The 22,569-nt window shown below is 46.3% G+C and overlaps 1 long non-coding RNA gene across 1 annotated transcript; it reads left to right on the top strand.

The window, feature by feature from the left end:
- The first annotated feature begins 699 nt into the window (after positions 1-699).
- Positions 700-1,263, top strand: LOC123147559 (uncharacterized). Its single transcript, XR_006473298.1, has 2 exons — positions 700-818; positions 955-1,263. It is a non-coding gene; the product is annotated as an uncharacterized lncRNA (long non-coding RNA).
- The last annotated feature ends 21,306 nt before the right edge of the window (positions 1,264-22,569 follow it).

Raw genomic sequence — 22,569 nt, 5'->3', positions numbered from 1 at the left:
CAGTAAAGTTCTTTATGTGCAGCAGTTAATTAAGCTTCATTACTGTTTTGTAGTTTTCTAAAAGGTACTTTCATGAACTGGTTACACATGTTTTTTCTTTTGATAGCAGGCTTGACATAAAGTTTTGTTTTCTGTTGTTTTTCAGTGAATGATTTGGAAAACTGTAGTAGCATGGTGGACAAAGGTCACAAACAGATCTTGGCTTCAAAGTTACATTCAAATATGTCACTTCCTTTGCATTCGAGAGGTGGCTCTTGTATAAGAATTTCTTTCTGCTGCATTTTCTAACAGTGTCTAGGCGAACTGATTTTGTCAGGCTAATTTTTTTGTGGTGTCTTATGATGGTCTATGAAAGTAATTTTCCATCCTCTGATTACAGAACCATTTCTTTTTCTTGTTTCAGAGTATTTTTCACATTACTAGTCATACCATGGCTTTTACCAGGATTTGGAGCCTTGGTTTGTTGGTGAAGTAACGATAGAAGGAGATATTAAATTGTTGTTTGTGATAACAAGTGGCTTGCCTACGACAGAGGACTTTGAGCATGTCACTTATTTGGAAATATTGAAGGCTCCACCTATCCCCATAGGTAAATTCATTACTTAGCAAATGCTTTCGCTGCTACCTATTATTAATCATCTAATTTCTTACTCCTTTCATTTATGCAGGAATTGTCTGAAGAGCGTTACCCCCCATGTACTGAAGAGAATTATCCTATCATTTAGCAAATGCTTTCGCTTCTAGATTTCTTACTCCTTTCGTGTATCTCAGGATATAGCAAAAGAAGTTGCAGGAAACACAAAAGAGGGGAGAAAAAGGTATCCCTTTTCCCATCAGTGATAATGAATTCTCTTTAGTTGCTTTGGTATGAAATGATATTGAAGGCAGCTTAGAGAAAATATCACGTTCTCCCGTTATCATGTGGAAATATTAACTGGGGATTTTGACTTGCAGATTTTCAAATTGGAGGATGTTCTCCAATGAGATGTAGAAGGAAGGCTTTGTTGTCAAGTACTAGAATGACACAAGGATCTTGGTGGAATGCTGAGAGGATGTGTATGTAGTTGCCCACTATAAGGAGCCAAGGTAGATGATGTGCCTCTTAAAACAAATTCTAGAAAATAAAGCATGGTATTTTTGCTATTAGGCAATAAACCATAATGCTTCCTCTACTTAATTAGTTCCACTAGTTTTATAGGAAAGTTGGATGGTCATTAGTTCATAACAGATGATGTATTTATATGTGAAAATTATTGAAATGTATGTTATTGTTTGCATCTGGTTCAATATTTTTGGATGACATGCATTGTAACTTGATGTATATTCTATTGGTAATTTAAGTCCACTTATGGAGGGCTAATGGATGTTGGTCGGCAAAAAAAACTGTCTAACAATCGGTCAGGAAAGGCCAATGCCAGGCCCAACATAATGTTGGTCGGGAAAGAATACAGTGTCATATTGTCGGTTGGGAAAGGCCCATGGCATCCCAACAAATTGTTGGTCGGGAAAGAATTCCCTGTACATAGTCGGTCGGGAAAGGCCCATGGTAGCCCCAGCAGACTGTTGGTCGGGAAAGGCCCAGGGTAGGCCCAACAGAATGTCGGTCGGGAAAGATACCCCATCACCAACAAGTAGTCGGTCGGGAAATCTATGTCGGTCGAGAAAGGGCTTTCCCGTCTGGTCTTTCCCCAACAGACAAGCTCGGTCAACAATAGTCTTTCCCGTCTGGTCTTTCCCCAACAGACAAGGTCGGTCAGCAATAGTCTTTCCCGACCGACTGTCTATTGGCGGAACCTGTATTCCCATCCAACCTGGTTGTTGGGGATGCAGTGTCGTGGTGTAGTGAAGATAGTTTGTTGCTAAGAATGGATCTTTTCTAGAGAAAAAGTTTCTCTCGAAAGAAGTGAGTGGGAGGAATGTAGAACTTGATAAGGTAATTGTACCTTCTCCCGAATTGGAAAGTAGTTCATCACAGAATTTAGTTCTAGTGATCTCTACACCAATTAGTGAGGAAGATAATGATGATGATCATGAAACTTCAGATCAAGTTACTACCGAACCTCGTAGGACCACCAGAGTATGGTCCACACCAGAGTGGTACGGTAATCCTTTCTGGAAGTCATGTTACTAGACCATGACGAACCTATGAACTATGAGGAAGTGATGATGAGCCCAGATTCCGTGAAATGGCTTGAGGCCATGAAATCTGAGATGGGATCCATGTATGGGAACAAAGAATGGACTTTGATTGACTTGCCCGATGATCGGTGAGTCATTAAGAATAAATGGATCTTCAAGAGGAAGACAGACGCTGATAGTAATGTTACTATCTACAAAGCTGAATTGTCGCAAAAATGTTTTCGACAAGTTCAAGGTGTTGACTACGATGAGAATTTCTCACTCGTATTTATGCTTAAAAGTCTATCCAAATCATGTTAGCAGTTGCCGCATTTTATGAAATATGGCAAATGGATGTCAAAATTGTATTCCTTAATGGATTTCTTAAAGAAGAGTTGTATATGATGCAACCGGAAGGTTTTGTCAATCCTAAAGGTGCTAACAAAGTGTGCAAGTTCTAGCGATCCTTCTATTGACTGGTGCAAGCATCTCAGAGTTGGAATATATACTTTGATAAAGTGATCAAAGCATATGGTTTTATACAGACTTGCGGTGAAGTTTGTATTTACAAGAAAGTGAGTGGGAGCACTACATCATTCCTGATAAGTATATGTAAATGACATATTGTTGATCTGAAATAATGTAGAATTTTCAGGAAAGCATAAAGGAGTGTTTGAAATGAGTTTTTCAAAGAAAGACCTCGGTGAAGCTACTTACATATTGAGCATCAAGATGTATAGAGATAGATAAAGACGCTTGATATATTTTCAATGAGTACATACCTTGACAAGATTTTGAAGTAGTTCAAAATGGAACGGTCAAAGAAGGAGTGCTTGCCTGTGTTGCAGGGTGTGAAGTTGAGTAAAGACTCAAAACCCGACCACGGCAGAAAATAGAAAGAGAATGAAAAGTCATTCCTTATGCCTCAGTCATAGGTTCTATAAAGTATGTCATGCTATGTACCAGACCTATTGTATACCCTGCCCTGAGTTTGGCAGAGGAGTACGATAGCGATCTAGGAGTAGATCACTGGATAGCGGTCAAAATTATCCTTAGAGGACTAACGAAATATTTCTTGGTTATGGAGGTGATAAAAGAGTTTGTCGTAAAGAGTTACATCGATGCAAGCTTTTTACATCGATCTAGATGACTCTAAGTCTCGATCTGGATACATATTGAAAGTGGGAGCAATTAGCTAGAGTAGCTCCGTGCAAAGCATTGTAGACATAGAAAATTTGCAAAATACATACGACTCTGACTGTGGCAGACCCGTTGACTAAATTTCTCTCACAAGAAAAACATGATCACTCTTTGGGTGTTAATCACATAGCGATGTGAACTATATTATTGACTCTAGTAAACCCTTTGGGTATTAGGCACATGGAGATGTGAACTAATCACATAATGATGTGAACTAGATTATTGACTCTAGCGCAAGTTGGAGACTGAAGGACATATGCCCTAGAGGCATTTATAAAGTTGTTATTTATATTTCCTTATATCACGATAAATGTTTATTATTCATGCTACAATTGTATTAACCGGAAACTCAATACATGTGTGAATACATAGACAAACAGAGTGTCACTAGTATGCCTCTACATGACTAGCTCGTTGAATCAAAGATGGTTAAGTTTCCTAGCCATAGACATGAGTTGTCATTTGATTAATGGGATCACATCATTAGAGAATGATGTGATTGACTTGACCCATTCCGTTAGCTTAGCATTTGATCGTTTAGTATATTGCTATTGCTTTCTTCATGACTTATACATGTTCCTATGACTATGAGATTATAAAAACAGCAAGGTTACTAATGATAAAAGTGAGCGTAAACGATATTGCAATGCGTTGAAACAAGGCCTAGGGTTCATACTTTCGCTAGTGCAAGTTCCCTTAACAATGATAACATAATTGGATCACATAACTATCCCTCAACATGCAACAAAGAGTCACTCCAAAGTCACTAATAGCGTAGAACAAACGAAGAGATTATGGTAGGGTACGAAACCACCTCAAAGTTATTCTTTCCAATCAATCCGTTGGGCTATTCCTATAAGTGTCACAAACAGCCCTAGAGTCCGTACTAGAATAACACCTTAAGACACAAATCAACCAAAACCCTAATGTCACCTAGATACTCCAATGTCACCTCAAGTATCCGTGGGTATGATTATACGATATGCATCACACAATCTCAGATTCATCTATTAAACCAACACATAGAACCTCAAAGAGTGCCCCAAAGTTTCTACCGGAGAATCACGACGAAAACATTTGCCAACCCCTATGCATAGGTTCATGGGCGGAACCCGCAAGTTGATCACCAAAACATACATCAAGTGAATCACGTGATATCCCATTGTCACCAAAGATACGCACGGCAAGACATACATCAAGTCTTCTCAAATCTTTAAAGACTCAATCCGATAAGATAACTTCAAAGGGGAAACTCAATCCATTACAAGAGAGTAGAGGGGGGAAGAAACATCATAGGATCCAAATATAATAGCAAAGCTCGTGATACATCAAGATCGTATCATCTCAAGAACACGAGAGAGAGAGAGAGAGAGATCAAACACATAGCTACTGGTACATACCCTCAGCCCCAGGGGAGAACTACTCTCTCCTCGTCATGGAGAGCACCGGGATGATGAAGATGGCCACCGGAGAGGGATTCCCCCTCCGGCAGGGTGCCAGAATAGATCTAGATTGTCTTTCGGTGGCTACAGAGGCTTCTGGCGGCGGAACTCCCGATCTATTGTGCTCTCGAATGTTTTAGGGTATATGGAGATATATAGGCGGAAGAAGTACGTCAGGGGGGCCACGAGGGTGGAGGGCGCGCCCTAGGGGCTGGGCGAGCCCCCCTACCTTGTGGCCTCCTCGAAGCTTCCCTTACGTAGACTCCAAGTCTTCTGGGTTTCTTCTGGTCCAAAAATAAGTTCCGTGAAATTTCAGGTCAATTGGACTCCGTTTGATTTTCCTTTTTTGCGATATTCTAAAACACGCAAAAAACAAAAACTAGCATGGAGCAAAGTGTATAATAAAGCCCATAAACATCCAAAACAGTAGATAATATAGCATGGAGCAATCAAAAACGATCCGGGAGCCCAATAGATCGGGAGTTTCGCCGCCAGATGCCCCCGTAGCCACCGAAAGCCAATCTAGACTTGTTCCGGCACCCTGCCGGAGGGGGAATCCCTCTCCGGTGGCCATCTTCATCATCCCCGTGCTCTCCATGACGAGGAGGGAGTAGTTCTCCCTCGGGGCTGAGGGTATGTACTAGTAGTTATGTGTTTGATCTCTCTCTCTCTCTCTCTCGTGTTCTTGAGGTGATACGATCTTGATGTATCGCGAGCGTTGCTATTATATTTGTATCCTATGATGTTTCTTCTCCCCCTCTCTCTCTTGTAATGGATTGAGTTTTCCCTTTGAAGTTATCTTATCGGATTGAGTCTTTAAAGATTTGAGAACACTTGATGTATGTCTTGCCGTGCGTATCTGTGGTGACAATGGGATATCACGTGATTCACTTGATGTATGTTTTGGTGATCAACTTGCGGGTTCCACCCATGAACCTATGCATAGGGGTTGGCACACATTTTCATCGTGATTCTCCGGTAGGAACTTTGGAGCACTCTTTGAGGTTCTGTGTGTTGGTTGAATAGATGAATCTGAGATTGTGTGATGCATATTGTATAATCATACCCATGGATACTTGAGGTGACATTGGAGTATCTAGGTGACATTAGGGTTTTGGTTGATTTGTGTCTTAAGGTGTTATTCTAGTACGAACTCTAGGGCTGTTTGTGACACTTATAGGAATAGCCCAACGGATTGATTGGAAAGAATAACTTTGAGGTGGTTTCGTACCCTACCATAATCTCTTCGTTCGTTCTCCGCTATTAGTGACTTTGGAGTGACTCTTTGTTGCATGTTGAGGGATAGTTATGTGATCCAATTATGTTATTATTGTTGAGAGGACTTGCACTAGTGAAAGTATGAACCCTAGGCCTTGTTTCAACAAATTGCAATACCGTTTGTGCTCACTTTTATCATTAGTTACCTTGCTGTTTTTATATTTTCAGATTACAAATACCTTTATCTACCATCCATATACCACTTGTATCACCATCTCTTTGCCGAACTAGTGCACCTATACAATTTACCATTGTATTGGGTGTTTTGGGGACACAAGAGACTCTTTGTTATTTGGTTGCAGGGTTGCTTCAGAGAGACCATCTTCATCCTACGCCTCCTACGGATTGATAAACCTTAGGTCATCCACTTGAGGGAAATTTGCTACTGTCCTACAAACCTCTGCACTTGGAGGCCCAACAACGTCTACAAGAAGAAGGTTGTGTAGTAGACATCCGTTCCACAATTGGTTATTGACCGGAGACAAGTCACAGTCATGTCTACATAGTTCTCGAACCCGTAGGGTCCGCACGCTTAATGTTCGGTGATGATCGGTAATATGAGTTTATGTGTTTTGATGTACCGAAGGTAGTTCGGAGTCCCGGATGAGATCGGGGACATGACGAGGAGTCTCGAAATGGTCGAGACGTAAAGATCGATATATTGGACGACTCTATTCGTACATCGGAAAGGTTGCGGGTGATTCGGGTATTTTTCGAAGTACCGGAGAGTTACGGGAATTCGTCTGGGAGTATATGGGCCTTATTGGGCTTTAGGGTAAAGAGAGAGAGGAGGCTGCTCCCCCCCCCCGGGCCTAGTCCGAATTTGACTAGGGGGAGGGGAGGCGCCCCCTCCTTCCTTCTCTTCTCTTTTCCCTTTCCTTCTCTCCTACTACTACATGGAAGGGGGGAATCCTATTCCCGGTGGGAGTAGGACTCTCCAGGGCGCGCCATAGGAGGGCCGGCCCTCCCCCTCCTCCACTCCTTTATATACGTGGCTAGGGGGCACCCCATAGACACACAAGTTCATCAGTTGATCTTTTAGCCGTGTGCGGTGCCCCCCTCCACCATAATCCACCTCGGTCATATCATAGCGGTGCTTAGGCGAAGCCCTGCGTCGGTAGCTTCATCAACACCGTCATCACGCCGTCGTGCTGACGGAACTCTCCCTCGAAGCTCTACTGGATCGTGAGTTCGTGGGACGTCACCGAGCTGAAAGTGTGCAGATCGCGGAGGTGCCATACGTTCGGTACTAGGATCGGTCGATCGTGAAGACGTGCGACTACATCAACCGCGTTCTCATAACGCTTCCGCTTACGATCTACAAGGATACGTGGACGACACTCTCCCCTCTCTGCTATGCATCACCATGATCTTGCATGTGTGTAGGAAAATTTTGAAATTACTATGTTCCCCAATACATATCACATCACAACATGCCCTGCAAAAAGAAGTTGGACTTCCTCTACTTTGTTGTTGCAACTTTTACGTGGCTGCTATGGGCTTCTAGCAAGAACCATTCTTACCTACGCATCAAAACCACAATGATTTTTCGTCAAGTGTGTTGTTTTAACTTTCAACAAGGACCGGGCATAGTCAAACTCGATTCAACTAAAGTTGGAGAAACAGACACCTGCTAGCCACCTGTGTGCCAAGCACGTCGGTAGAACCAGTCTCATAAACGCGGTCATGTAATGTCGGTTTGGGCCGCTTCATCCAACAATACCGCCGAATCAAAGTAAGACATTGCTGGTAAGCAGTATGACTATTATCGCCCACAACTCTTTGTGTTCTACTCGTGCATATAACATCTACGCATAGACCTGGCTCTAATGCCACTGTTGGGGAACGCAGTATTTCGAAAATTTCCTACGATCACGCAAGATCTATCTAGGAGATGCATAGCAACGAGAGGGGAGAGTGTGTCCACGTACCCTCGTAGACCGAAAGCGGAAGCGTTTAGTAACGTGGTTGATGTAGTCGAACGTCTTCGCAATCCAACCGATACAAGTACCGAACGTACGGCACCTCCATGTTCAGCTCGATGACGTCCCTCAAGCTCTTGATCCAGTTGAGGATGAGGGAGAGCTTCCTCAGCACGACGGTGTGGCGACGGTGATGATGAAGTTACCGGCGCAGGGCATCTCCTAAGGACTACAACGATATGACTGAGGTGTGTAACTGTGGAGGGGGGCACCGCACACTGCTAAGAGAAACTTGTGTGTCCTTTGGGGTGCCCCCTCCCACGTATATAAAGGGGAGAGGAGGAGGAGGCTGGCCTAGAGGGGGCGCGCCATGGGGAGTCCAACTAGGATTCCCAATCCTATTTGGATTCCCCTTCCATCCAAGAGAGGGGGGGGAGGGAAGGAGGAAGAGGGGAGAAGGAAAAAGGGGGCGGCGCCCCCTCCCTAGTCGAATTCAGACTGGCCATGGGGGGCATCCTCCCTTGTGGCCCTCCTCTCGTTTCCACTAGGGCCCATGAAGGCCCATGAACTTCCCGCGGGGGAGGGGGCTTCCGGTAACCCCTGGTACCCCGAAACTTATCCGAAACGACCTGAGCCATTCCGGTGTCCGAATGTAACCTTCCAATATATGAATATTTATTTCTCGACCATTTCGAGACTCCTAGTCATGTCTGTGATCTCATCCGGGACTCCGAACAACCTTTGATTCATCAAATCACATAACTCATAATACAAATCGTCATCGAACGTTAAGCGTGCGGACCCTACGGGTTCAAGAACTTTGTAGACATGACCGAGACACATCTCCGGTCAATAACCAATAGCGAAACATGGATGCTCATATTGGTTCCTACGTATTCTACGAAGATCTTTATTGGTAAAACCGCATAACAACATACGTCATTCCCTTTGTCATCGGTATGTTACTTACCCGAGACTCGATCGTCGGTATCATCATACCTAGCTCAATCTCATTACCGGCAGTCTCTTTACTCGTTTTTTAACGCATCATCCCGTGGCTAACGCATTAGACACATTGCTTGCAAGGCTCATAGTGATGTGCATTACCGAGAGGGCCCAGAGATACCTCTCTGATACACGGAGTGACAAATCCTAATCTCGATCTATGCCAACTCAACAAACACCATCAGAGACACCTGTAGAGCATCTTTATAATCACCTAGTTATGTTGTGACGTTTGATAGCACACAAGGTGTTCCTCCAGTATTCGGGAGTTGCATAATCTCATAGTCAGAGGAACATATATAAGTCATGACGAGAGTAATAGCAATAAAACTTAACGATCATTATGCTAAGCTAATGGATGGGTCTTGTCCATCACATCATTCTCTAATGATGTGATCCCGTTCATTAAATGACAACACATGCCTATGGCTAGGAAACATAACCATCTTTGATTAACGAGCTAGTCAACTAGAGGCATACTAGGGATACTCTGTTTGTCTATGTATTCACACATGTACTAAGTTTTCGATTAATGCAATTCTAGCATGAATAATAAACATTTATCTTGATATAAGGAAATATAAATAACAACTTTATTATTGCCTCTAGGGCATATTTCCTTCACTGGCGTCGCCGGTGATGCTTCCCTGCAGCGGCATCGGCGCTCCATCAGTGTTCCATTGCATCACCCGACTGCGTCCGGCGATGCTTCACTACAGCGGCGCCGGCGCTCCATTGGTGCTCCATCACAACACCCGACAACGACCGGTGATGTTTCACTGCAACGCCAAGCACGGCGCGGCGAGCTCCATCGCAGCACCCCGATGTGTCGCCGGCGAAGCATCACTGCAGTGCCACCAGTGCGTGTTGGTACTCCATGGCAAGACCGGTGGCCCCCGTCGAAGCTCCATCGTAGCACCCGATGGCCTCTCGCGAAACTTCACTGCAGCGCCACCACCGCGCGATGGTGCTCCAGTGGAGCGCTTCGTTGACAGGGTTGTTGCGGCGAAGCACGTGGTGGCAACGGGCAGATGCTGTGACGCAGCACACGGCGGCGATGGTGGGTGCTTCATCGTGTGCAACACCCGCGGTCACCATTGCAGCCCCTAGTGAGAGCTTCACCATGCAGCACGCGCGTGATGTCGGGGGTTGGCCGGCGTCGCCTCTTCCCTGCTGAAGATGAGGGGAGAGCTCGTGGAGTGGAAAGGAGGGAAGAGCTCGTGGAGTGGAAGGGAGAGGAATAAGATGAGAAGGAGGTGAGTGGAGGGGAGCGCACCGGAAAGGATAAGGTGCGAAGGGAAGCAATGGGCCGAGAGGGGCACGTGTCGACGCCTCGAGGAGGTTTAAGCCGCGTTGTAATCAGTAGGCTGATTTTAATACTTTCCCATAAATAAATTGGTGTCCGCGATAGATGTTCTTAGGCGTAGCAAAACTTCTTCGGGACCTGAATACAACGCGTATGCCTCTTTTTTCGATAAAGGGTGGATTTTATTAACTCAAAATGAAGCATCAAGTAGATACAAAACATGATGAGCACACACCCGGCCTCTACACAGCTAGAATGCACACAGCCAACACCAACACATGCACACACACAAAAAACACACTGAGAAATAGCAAAGTCATACAAGACCAAAGCTATGCCTAAGCGAAAAAAACCAAAGCGATCAGAACAACGATCGACAAACTACCACAACGATCATATCCGCACCATCCATCTTTTGACACCACAAGGACAAAAAAAGTTCTTCAACAGCAACGCCTTCAGGAAGGGAATGACACAGCAACGTCGTCGTCGCCGGATCCAACCGCGAGAGGCCAGAATCTAGGTTTTCACCCTGAAGAACAAGTTCGAGCATATCTAAGCTATACCTTCAACAAGGTAACGATGCAAAAACGTCGCCATTGCTAGGTAAAACCAACTTAGGTCAAACCTAGGGTTTTCACCCCAGAGCTCGAGACCGGGTACTCGAAAAGCATCACCAAATCTAAGTCAATCATGTGTTCTCGCCACCACTTTTTCACGATCTTAGCAGCTACATGTGTTGGGCTTGAAATCCTGCTAGTGCCGCTGCTGCACAACCATATCCTTTACGTCAAGTCATCGTCTATAGATTGCATCTCATCGCCAAAGGCAAACTGGTCGGAGCGAGAGCCACCAAACCCATAAAGAGGGCTTTTGGCTGCATCCCGCCAGCTCGCCGGTTCGAGGCACCAACAGCAACCATCATCAGATCCAAAGAGATAAACACTCATGAAGACCACCAGGTGGCCACGGCAATCCGCAGGGCACGATTGCCCATAACCAAGTGGATCGCTATCCGAACCCCCAGCCGCCACAGAGCGCCGAGCCAAGCACGTGCGAGAGAGCACGATTCCGCAGTCGCAAGGATGGTACCACCAGGAACTTCATCCAGGCCAATGCAGCATGCCAGATCCATAACGGGGACTCCCTGGTCTACAGCCATACAACGCGCCGCCGTTCCTCCTCCTGCGAGCTAAGCAGATACAGCCCATGGTTACCGCAGCAAGATGAAACGCCGATGCAAAGATCATGCTAACATCCCACACACGCAGATCTCTAGATTTGTTTCTCTGCCACTGCAGCTATGTCACGACCACTAGCCTGTGACAACCACCACACGGGAGCAGGGGCATCACGAGGACTAGGTAGAACGCAGGGGAGTGGGCAGGAATGGCCCCGCCGCTGCCACCAGCCAGCCGCCGGTGACGGCAGCGAGGGTAGGGAAGAGGAGGCGGTGCCTAGGGTTAGGGCCGTGGGGAAGAGGAGACGATTCAATTAATGAGAACTTGTCACCCAACGCACATGATAAACTATATATATATGAGTGCTAATATGCATATGTCATTGCTTGCGTACGAGGCTGTACTGTACGGCGGATCGGGCATACCAGACCAAAACTTACGTTGCGCCTCGATCCGCCGTAAAGTACAGCCTCCGGTGGGTCCCAGCAGTCAGGGGGAAACGATTTTTTTCGCAAAATACTGGTGGCCCATCTGGTGGGTCCCCGCTGTCAGGTGGAGGAATTATTATTTTCCACGTAATAAGGAGGCACTTCCTTGCGGCTGCCGTGGACCGAGCTGTCAGCCTCTCCACGTACAGTACTCTTCCGATGGAAGTCGGTCGTTGACCACATTGACCACGCCGCGCCGAGAGCACCATGTTGGTGGACGACGGAGAGGCATAGGAAGGGGACGACGCAGAGCCGGGGAAGACGCGGCAGTGGATGCCCATGCGGAGAGGAGTACGAGCGTTCACCGGTTCGGCTGCGGTGTGAGGCTACCATCGCTGCAGAATAACAGGGGGTGTGGGTGAGTAGAGGGATGCCCTAGCCAGCGATGGGAGTAGTAGGGGGCGCTGAGGCCTGTGCGGTAGCACAGCCGGCCACGGAAGGCGAGAGTAGGCGGTCCCGCCGGCGCTGCTTTGGCGGCTGGAGCAAGAATATCAGAGATTGAAGAAACACGACGGCCGTTGGATTGACATCCAATGGTTACGTCTGCTAGAATCGTTTGTTGACGTATATAATAACTAAAAAAATCTGGCATACGCGTCAACTAAACAGGCCCACAAGTCAGACCACTCCCTCTTTTTTTAATAATTTATATATAGCTCATGGCAACTTCTTATGCAATTTATTGCAATCGTTTTTTGGTTGGCTAGGGCCAATTTCGCATATTTCTATGGGTTCCAAACTATTTTAATACCGAAATGTCCAGCCAGATTTAAAGTACTTTGAAGATATATTTAAATTAGGTTAATGCCCAGTGAAATAGGAATCTGAAAATGTAATAAAATTCAAAAATTATAAAGTAATTGCCAATTTGTCATCTGTTTTTATATTTACAACCCATTTCATATTACTTTCATGATTTGCAGGCGTCTTGAAAGAGTTGCAGCCCATCAGGGCGTAGAAAAATAAGTAGGCCTGGATTGGGTATTCTTCAGAAAAAATAAACTGGGCTCATTTTCACAAAGAAAAAAAATATCTGGGCTGGTCACATGGTGAACATAAAATGTAAGCCTGGGCTAGACGGGCCACAACCCAGTTCAAACCCTGCTCCGTCTCTACAATACCAAACAAAAAAATACTGCTCGAGTAGCTACATCCCAGGTGTCAGCCGATCTTGTGCTGTTCTCTTGTCTATTGACTATATACGCTCCCAATGTCGTGGGTCCCAGATGTCAGGAAAACACTAGGAGGAAGCATTTTATTTTTCCATACGCTGACGTGGTGGGCCCCTACTGTCATCCTCTCCATGTACTTCTGCCGATTCCTATTGTTTGTTGACCATGTTGACAATGCGAGAGGGCGGCGCCGCGGCGAGCGCAGCAAAGCGCGCAGAGGACGTCGGCGTTAGCGATTTAGGAGACGGTGGGGCGGCGATGCGTGCGCTGAGGCGCAGCCAGCCGTGGGAGGCGGAAGCAGGCGGCCCCGCCGGCGCTGGTTTGGTTTTGGCGGCTGGAGGAAGACAGGACTGAAGAAACACGACAGACTGTAAAAGCAGCAGGAGTACTTAACAATCTTAACTGAAACCAACAGGGGCACTTAACAACCAAAGCTGAAAGCAGTATGAGTACTTATACAGGTTCAACCGTACAAAGCACGCCTCGAACAATGCTACTTTGCCTACAGTTAACCAAGGGTGAGGCCGCCAAGCCCCAGGACAAGGCCCAGGCGCCACCCCGCGCATCCACAACCTTCTGAAAGTGGCTTCATCTCGCAACGTGGTCAATAAAGAGGATATTCGCTTTAGAGCCATGGAAAAGCATGAACATAATCTTCTGTCCTATTCTCCAAGATGGACGGGCCTTCATTATTTGAGACCACCCATGAATAAGTATCTTTTCACCTCCAAGGGGAATTGAGTAGGTCGACATAAACATCATGTTGTGACCAAGCGCAAGTCTGACCCGACCATGGTCAGGCATCTGTATAGGAACAATAGAACTCGACAGTTCCTGTTTCAAGAAGATCACAGCTGTAAAACTGTGTATAAGCAATAGTTTATGAACAACATATATAACAGAAAACAGCTCGTACCATAAGTTTCTCGACACAGTTGGACCTGTTCAACGAGTGCAACAGTGGCACACATATCCCACGTGGTCTTCCACCATTGAAACGCCCCACAAGGACCTCAAGATGATCAATAAAGTGTAGGAACTTGTGGATGTCGATCTAGTCAACTTCAGTGCCATTAGTAACAGCCGAGTTATTACATAGTAACGGACGAGCAGACTGCTTAACTCTGAAAAAACCTACACATGCCACCAATTATAAGAAAATATTAGTTAGAAGTAGCATCTTCGTGAGAGATTCGTTGCTACTTCTAAAGTTAAATTGTGACTATTTAGACAGAATAGGTGGATTAAGAAGTAATCGAGGCAACAAGCAAGAACCAGATACAAAACTAACATGGATGAACAATTGGAACGACGTCGGGGTGGAAGATCACAGTGAAGATGAGACCAGGTTCTGCTATTTCCATCAACATTCGTGCGCCAACTTTCAGTCCGTAACACTTGAGAAATTTTATCGAAGTCCGGCCATAAAAAGCAGCGATCTTCTTGGTTCATGAACCCAATTCGGAACTTATATCCATGGCTTGTCTTCAGTGTGACCATTAAACTAGTGTATTTAGTTATGGCAAGGCCGAGCATCTTGAGTACATGTGTTCTGGCAGAGCAAATAATACACTGCAGGAAAAATAATATGAGAACACAACATGTTCAAAAAACCCCCACCCTCCCGGATAGAAAAGAGGATTCTAGGAACATACTGGGCGTGTTTCAAAATGCTGTGTTAGGATGAGAAGGAACAAGTGTGGCGTCTTGCCGAGGGCGCAGAAACCTGTAGGGTACTTGCACTTTGGGCACTGCAAATGAAACACACTTGATTCAGTAGGAAGAAAAATGCATCAATAGCAACGGCTGCCATCCTAGGATTACCTGCGACCAAGGGACTTGGGTTTATCAAGGATGGATGAAGAATTCGTACCTGGTTCTCCATGAGAAAACCCTATGCAATCGCCGAGAGGGGGTTTTCTCTGAACAAGCAGACGAGGGAGAAGGGGATTCAGGCCCAGTGAAATATTGCCGCTTCGTCCGTCCAGCTTACTACTAAAGCTGGAAAGGGGGGGATTGTGATTTGACAGCTCATTGGGCATTACCGCGGCGCTATGACCGGGGTGTCTCTACCGTGAAGTTGTGCACTCTAATTTTGTGCATATGGCACGTGGACCCCGTTGCCGGTTGCCCCACATATCAGCGAAAGGAAGTGGAAAGACAAGAGTAACTAGTTACACATAAATATATTTTTTGACAGAGAGATACTCCCTCTGTAAAGAAATATACAAATCTTTTATATCACAGGCTCACCTTGCCGAGAAATATACTCCCTCTTCAACGCACGGGCATTATGGGGGTTCAGCTGAGAATATAATACTCAGATGTTTTATTTGAGGGATAAAAGCTGCTTTATTGAAGATTAACAATCATAGGTATACAAATAATTTTGGGGGTTCCTGTGAGCCAAAGATGGCGTCCACAGGGCAAAGAAGTAGCAGCTTTTGCGAGCACATGCGCTTCAACATTACACTCGCGTTTTTCATGTATGATCTCCATGGTTTGGAACATATTCTTCTTCATCTTGATCTCGCCCATAATAACTTTGCTGGGCCCCAAGTATGCCTCTCCGATATGCTGGACTGTTGCTGAACAATCGGTGCTAATCTAAACTTGTTGCAGGTTTAAGTCAAGAGTCAGAGATAGCCCCTCGCAACATGCCATTGCCTCTAGGATCTCTGGATCAGTAACACTTTTGCACACCAGTGCCGATGCTCCAAGGAAGAAGCCTCTATGATCCCGGCTCACAACTGCCAGGGCTCCCCTTTCACCATTGCGAGATAACGCAGCATCAACATTCATCTTCGCCCAACCCACAGTAGGAGGAGGACGCCACTTCTGCACTGAGCTAGTGCTTCTCGAAACCAGGTTCTGGACTTTGGGCCGCAGGCCGACCCTGCATGTTTGGGGGCCCATGTGTTCTACCTCAGCGCTTTTCATATTGCAAGCGATCGGTACGACACTGGTTTTAGATGCTGTCGCAAGGCGAATACACAAAATTGAATAAAGCATGGCAGCTGTTGGAATCGAACGACAGTTCCTAACCAGCAACCAGAGTTGCAATTCTATCAACGATATACCATGTGATAAATAATACTACCGTACTACTTATACATAGAGGACACTTGTTTCACCATGCCAGATTATTACATCAAAATCTCTCGGAGGATAGATCAGTTAGGCAGTTGCGTGCTGCTACTGAAGAATTTCAAAGTTGATTTGGACCAGCTCTCCTTGCCGAGAAAGTTTGATTTTGACATCATCCCCTACCGCAAAATATGATTTAGATTTGAACCTTGACCATCCTTTAGCATCAATCATCATGGGACCATCCTTTGTACTTACGATATATTGAGCAGGTTCATCACACCAAGGCTGCGCATGCTAAGAGAAACTTGGCCGCGGTCACCCGGATTGTTGAATGACTCCCTCGTTGCTCTAGGAATTCTCTGTTTGCAAACAAGAAGACATACCCAAATAGATAGATCAACACAGTGAATCATGTGAAACAACATGTAAAGAAAAAAGAACGAAGCACTTGGGCGGCCAATGCTTACCAAGAAGGTGCACATGTCGGTTTTTGTAAGGACTTTGGTATATGAAGTGCGAACTGCAGCCCAGTCTGTTGCCGGTGCAACTACACGGGCCAGAGCAGATGAAAGTGCAAGTGTTGGTGCAGGTGCCGAAGCCGCTGCTCCTGCCGGGGATGGTGCTCCTTGTAGAGCTGGTGCCGGTGTCGGAGCAGGTGCGGGTGTCGATGCCCGATCCTCCAGTAGATTAGACTGATCCGCTGACGCGGTCGGTGCCCAATCCTCAGCTGGGTCAGACTGAGCTGCTACCGTTGTCAGTGCTAGAGCAACTGTCGGTGCTCGATCTATGCGAGACAGCGGCGATCGTGTCTGGTCTATTATGATCAGCTTTCTAACTTGACTAGGATCCGTGACCGTGATCCAGTTTTTTCATCATTTCTTTTAAACACGAGATGGACTAATTGTGACATTTTTGTTAAACCAAACTGCAGTTCATCATAGGGATTCAACTTGTACTCAGACAACAAGCTGATCCAATTTTTTCTAGTAATATAAGTGATGGAAAGTGCCTTCGTTACTGACATGACATAAGAAGTGAAACCTGCAAAAATAGCCATCGTAGAGCAAACCAAACGGTTTATTCTGTGATGAATGTCACATGGCAAAACCTGCATGTTAAAATTGTAGGAAAAGAAAGAAAACATGACATTAAATCAATAAGATTTAGACAGTAAATCAATAAGATTTACTTGATGTGACACGAGTGAATCCTTACCAGGAAATAACTAGGTTGAAGTACTAAACAGAAGATTGATCATTCAACTACGCGTGGCATGCAGGGGCCCCGCCTACTCCCACAAGTAGGACAGTCCAAAGGTCATGACAAATCGTATGGACCGAACATCCATGGGGCTGGAAATCCTGGTGGGTGCGATAAACCCTGCAATGCATACAGATATTGGAGTGTAACCATAATTGATAGACCATCCTCACCAAAAATATGATATGGATACTTCAAAATATACAGACTGAATTGAGTGGACAAACATTAACATAGACCGTTCTCAGGACTGACCACACACCAAAAGCGGCAGTACTAATAAACAATACAGGGTTCACAAACACAAATCAAGTACTGAACAATAGTACTTACTTCAGACAAGCAAAGTTGCACTAACTAAACTCCGCAGACTATTTTTTGCCACCGACCTACGGGATGAACCCCGCATAACTGACTAGGCCATGGACTTCATGTGAGATGTCTAAATGCACCATCACCATCTTGTCAACCTTGGAGAATCTAACAGAGTGGTCTTTCCACTCATAAACATGATGATGAAGACATGCCACATCAGATTTGTCGGTAAGCTTTACAAGAACCACACCCTTCGTAATCGAAGGCACAACCAGGAAATTGGTGTGGTCAAGTACAGCCCCGAGAACACGCCTGACAACAATGCTACAGGAAAACACTAGTTCAGGACACGTGGCGACAAGGACACAATAGCTGGATAGTTCATCAGTAGAACTCATCATCAGGTCTTCCAGTTCACATGGCATGACTTTGAGAACTTCATCTCCACCGTGGACCTGGTTCTAATTCAAGCAGAAACCATATTTTATTACTACCTCTGTTCTTAAATATAAGATGATTTTTGATATTATACTCCATATATGACTACATATACGCACAGAAATGAGTGAACAAAGACACTAGAACATGTCTTCAAAGGCATGAGAGAAGAGGGATTACATGCAATATCCATAACACAAGTTACTGAGGCAAATATACCCTCTTAAAAGGTAGCATTGATGTTCATAAAGTACTCCCTCCGTCCCAAAATTCTTGTCTTAGATTTTTCTAGATACAGATGTATCAAGTCACATTTTAGTATTAGATACATCCGTATCTAGACAAATCTAAGACAAGAAATTTGGGACAGAGGGAGTAGTTAAAAGTAATCTATAAGAAATTAGTGTCAACCTCTCGCATGTTTTGGTCAAAAGAGGAATTTAGAACCATCATTTGGCACACAAAAATCACATGCAAGATCACCCAGAAAGTTGTACTACTAGTACTAGTATTGCGTGTTAGATGAAAAAACACGATCAAGATCGAGAAAAAGATCGTCAAGAAGAGATATTACCTGGACTTGCTTAATGAGGGATCCCGGAGAGGGGGGCTTGGACAGGGCGATGGCTTTGAGCTTGTCTGCGGTAGTCTCGGCGGGGTGCTTGCGCTTCTTCGTACCATGAGCCTCGACAGTTTTGGCTGGAGCCATAGACATCACTTTGACCGGTGCTCCAGCGTCCATCAAGAAGCTGTCAAATAGAAATAAAAGAAAAGAAACCATAATCACAAACCCAAAAGAAGAAAAGAGAGGGAGTTATAGGATCAGTCTTGGGGTTGCAAGACCGGGCCTTGGCCAGAATCAACACCATTGATGCGCTCACCTTTCCTTCTTTGGGAGAGAAGAACAATGGCAGAAGCAGGTCGGGGTTTTCTAGAAGAAATGAGAAAAAAGATGAGGCAGAAGCGAGGGTTGGGTAGAGAGGAAGCTGAGCGAGAAGAGTGAAATGATGGTTGCTTCGTCCGTCCAACTTACTACTGGAAAGGAGGGGGTTTTGTGATTTGACGGCTCATTGGGCATTACTGCGGCGCTTCGATCGGGGTAATCTACCGTCACTCTACTACGGAGTAATTTAGTGCATGGCTGGTGGACCCCGATGCTGGCTGTCCCACACATCGGCGAAAGTGACTAATTTAGTGCATGGCTGGAGGAGGATCCGCATGGTAGAGCATGTCCACTGTTTTTCAGAAGAAAAAAATGATTACAGCAAGCATTTCCACTCTTACGACGGAGGAGTGCGAAACACGGCAGCCACTTGAACATACACAATGCTCCTACTACTAGGCATGTGCAGTGGTTCATACGTCAGTACTACACAATCTTGTTTCTAGTGTAGTAAGATATGATGATGACAAATGATGTTGTGCGCATGTCAACTACTCCTATATGTAACATAGTATCGCTTTTTCGACTGTCCAGTCAAGAATGGACGGTGAGATCAATGTTAACAGAACTAGGTCCACAGTGCACGGAGAGTATGGTGCTACAGTACTCCACAAAACATGAACCATATGAAGCACGAATAGTGTTAGGCAGGGTGTATGAAGGGTGCATGGGATGGGAGCAAAAGTTCCCTTCTCGACCCACTTTTGGGTGTTTGCCAGAGTGCATGAAGGGTGCATGAGTCCACACTAGTAGGTTGACAAAAATACACGAAGAGGAAACAACTATATTGAGATGAGAATGCAACCAAACACACCCACACGCTTTGTGCTACAGTGACTAATCTGCACCGTCTGAGTTTGATCCAACGGTCATGTTGCGCCGAGACATGGACATGCCCATGCAGAGGGCGCCTAAACACCACCGAAGTCCCTCTGCTTCTCGAGGTGCATGACATTGGTGATGCAGGGTGCAACCGCCCACAGAGCCCGCTCCTGGTCGACGGGAGCCAGCTCGTCAAAGACGGCATCACGAATGGATTCCAGTGACGGAGCCCTGAAACGATTCACCCGGCAATGGCGACGGTAGCCCGCAACCCCTCCTTGTCCATCTCAACCCCCACCATCGCGCGGAGACGGCTCAGCTCCTCGGAGATATAGGTGAAGAAGGAGACCAGGTCAGGAAGCCGCAACTTGTTGAAGTCAACCAGGTGGTCGAACGGGTTTAGCCCAACGGCCGACATCGTCGTGCTGGCACGACGGTAGGCATCGCGCAGCCGCAACACGTGCGTGGAAACTTGGTTCACCAAGTGGCTGAGGCGATCCTATACCTCGTCACGATCGGCCCGCTCGCGCTCTAGCCGGCTCCCCTGAAGGCCTATCGAATCTCCCGCTTTCTGCAGCAATGCCACCGACGTTTCGAGCATCTTTGTGGTGGACGCCTGACGCTTTTGAAGCTCCGTGAACTCCCGCACATAACGAAGGAGCATGGCACTCCTCTCCTCCTTGAGGCCACGGAGCTCCACGTCCTTGGCCCTGAGCTCCACATCCTTGGCATGGAGCTCCTGTGTCAGGAGCCTCACCTCGGACTCCGTGATCTGCTGCGCCACCATGGCACCAGGTAGAAGCAATGGGGAGAGGATGCAAAGGGGGCGAAACGGCTGAAAGGCAATGCAATCTACGGGAAGGCGGAGGGAGAGGGGAATCTTTTGCTTTTCACCATGGTAAAACACCACTCGACGACTTCTCACATCAGGGAGCAGTGGGTACATGCGGAGTCATCGTGACTAATTGCTGTCGCGCCTGCTCCCATCAATCAAAAAATTAAAAATCCTACCGCGCCTGCTCCCGTGAATCAAAAATTAAAAATCCTGCCGCACCCAAACACCAGAGCAACGCCGCGGTGGATATTTAAATTTACATGCCGGCAAGTAGATAAAAAAGGGGTGAAAAAACAAATGTGGCGGCGGCCTAGCTAATCGGCCGAACTAGCCCAACTAGCTAGCCACTGTGCTGCACTGATGTACTCGGCGGGAAAGGTGGTCTTTCGTGATTTGATGACTCATTTACTTGCTTCGGCGCTACGACCGAGGAGGACCCAGAAAACGCGCGGTAGGGCGTCCCTCGTCTGGAAGAATATATGCGTGCACCACCCAGGAGGACCCCGAAACCATGCGGTAGGGTGTGCCACGTCTCGGCACGGAGGAAAAATGTGCGTGTAAAAATATACTGTATCAGACGTAGTAGAGTACCTATGGTTCGACCTCGAGACCCAGCCAGTCGGTTGAAAACACCCCACTAGCCACACAACTTCATCATGCAAACGTGGCACGGAGGATAGATGTGGTTAGCTCCGTCTCGACTAGCCACAATGTCTCTTGTTCTAGGCGATTCTTCTAGTTTCCAAGTTTTTTAGTTGTAATAACACCACGGCAAGCTAGCGCCGCTCTTCGTGTGTGCCCGTGCAAAGGTTAGACGATGGAGAGAAGAGATATTGAGATCGCAGACCTGGGACCCACAGTGAGATAACAGTCATGCACGTGTTGACGAGGCACTCCCTCTACTCTACTCAACGCAAGTACTGTATAAAATCAAGTTATGGGACAAAGCCAACAACCGTTCGTTTTTTAGGCTATCGACTTATGCTTTGTAGTCCAGGTTGCCAGTTCGACTCTCATTGAGGGAGCCCTGGATTAGGGGGTCTCCGGACAGCCGGACTATCTCCATTGGCCGGACTGTTAGACTATGAAGATACAAGATTGAAGACTTCGTCTCGTGTCCGGATGGGACTCTACTTGGCGTGGAAGGCAAGCTAGGCAATATGGATATGGATATCTCCTCCTTTGTAACCGACCTTGTGTAACCCTAACCCTCTCCGGTGTCTATATAAACCAAAGGGTTTTAGTCCGTAGGACAACAACCATAACATGCAATCATACCATAGGCTAGCTTCTAGGGTTTAGCCTCTCTGATCTCGTGGTCGATCTACTCTTGTACTACCCATATCATCAATATTAATCAAGAGGACCCGAACCTGGGTAAAACATTGTGTCCCCTGCCTCCTGTTACCATCCGGCCTAGACGCACAGTTCGGGACCCCCTACCCGAGATCCGCCGGTTTTGACACCGACATTGGTGCTTTCATTGAGAGTTCCTCTGTGTCGTCGCCGTTAGGCTTGATGGCTCCTACTATCATCAATAGCGATGCAGTCCAGGGTGAGCCTTTTCTCCCTGGACAGATCTTCGTATTCGGCGGCTTTGCACTGCGGGCTAATTTGCTTGGCCATCTGGAGCAGATTGAAAGCTACGCCCCTGGCCATCAGGTCAGATTTGGAAGTTTGATCTTCGACGGATTCGAGCCACAACCGAGCGTGCCTCACTGTCACGATGGGTATGACCTAGCTCTACCGCCGAA

This window comes from Triticum aestivum, chromosome 7A (assembly GCF_018294505.1).
Source record: "Triticum aestivum cultivar Chinese Spring chromosome 7A, IWGSC CS RefSeq v2.1, whole genome shotgun sequence".
In the NCBI taxonomy this organism is placed as follows: Eukaryota; Viridiplantae; Streptophyta; class Magnoliopsida; order Poales; family Poaceae; genus Triticum; species Triticum aestivum.
This window is presented reverse-complemented; position numbering and strand designations above follow the sequence as displayed.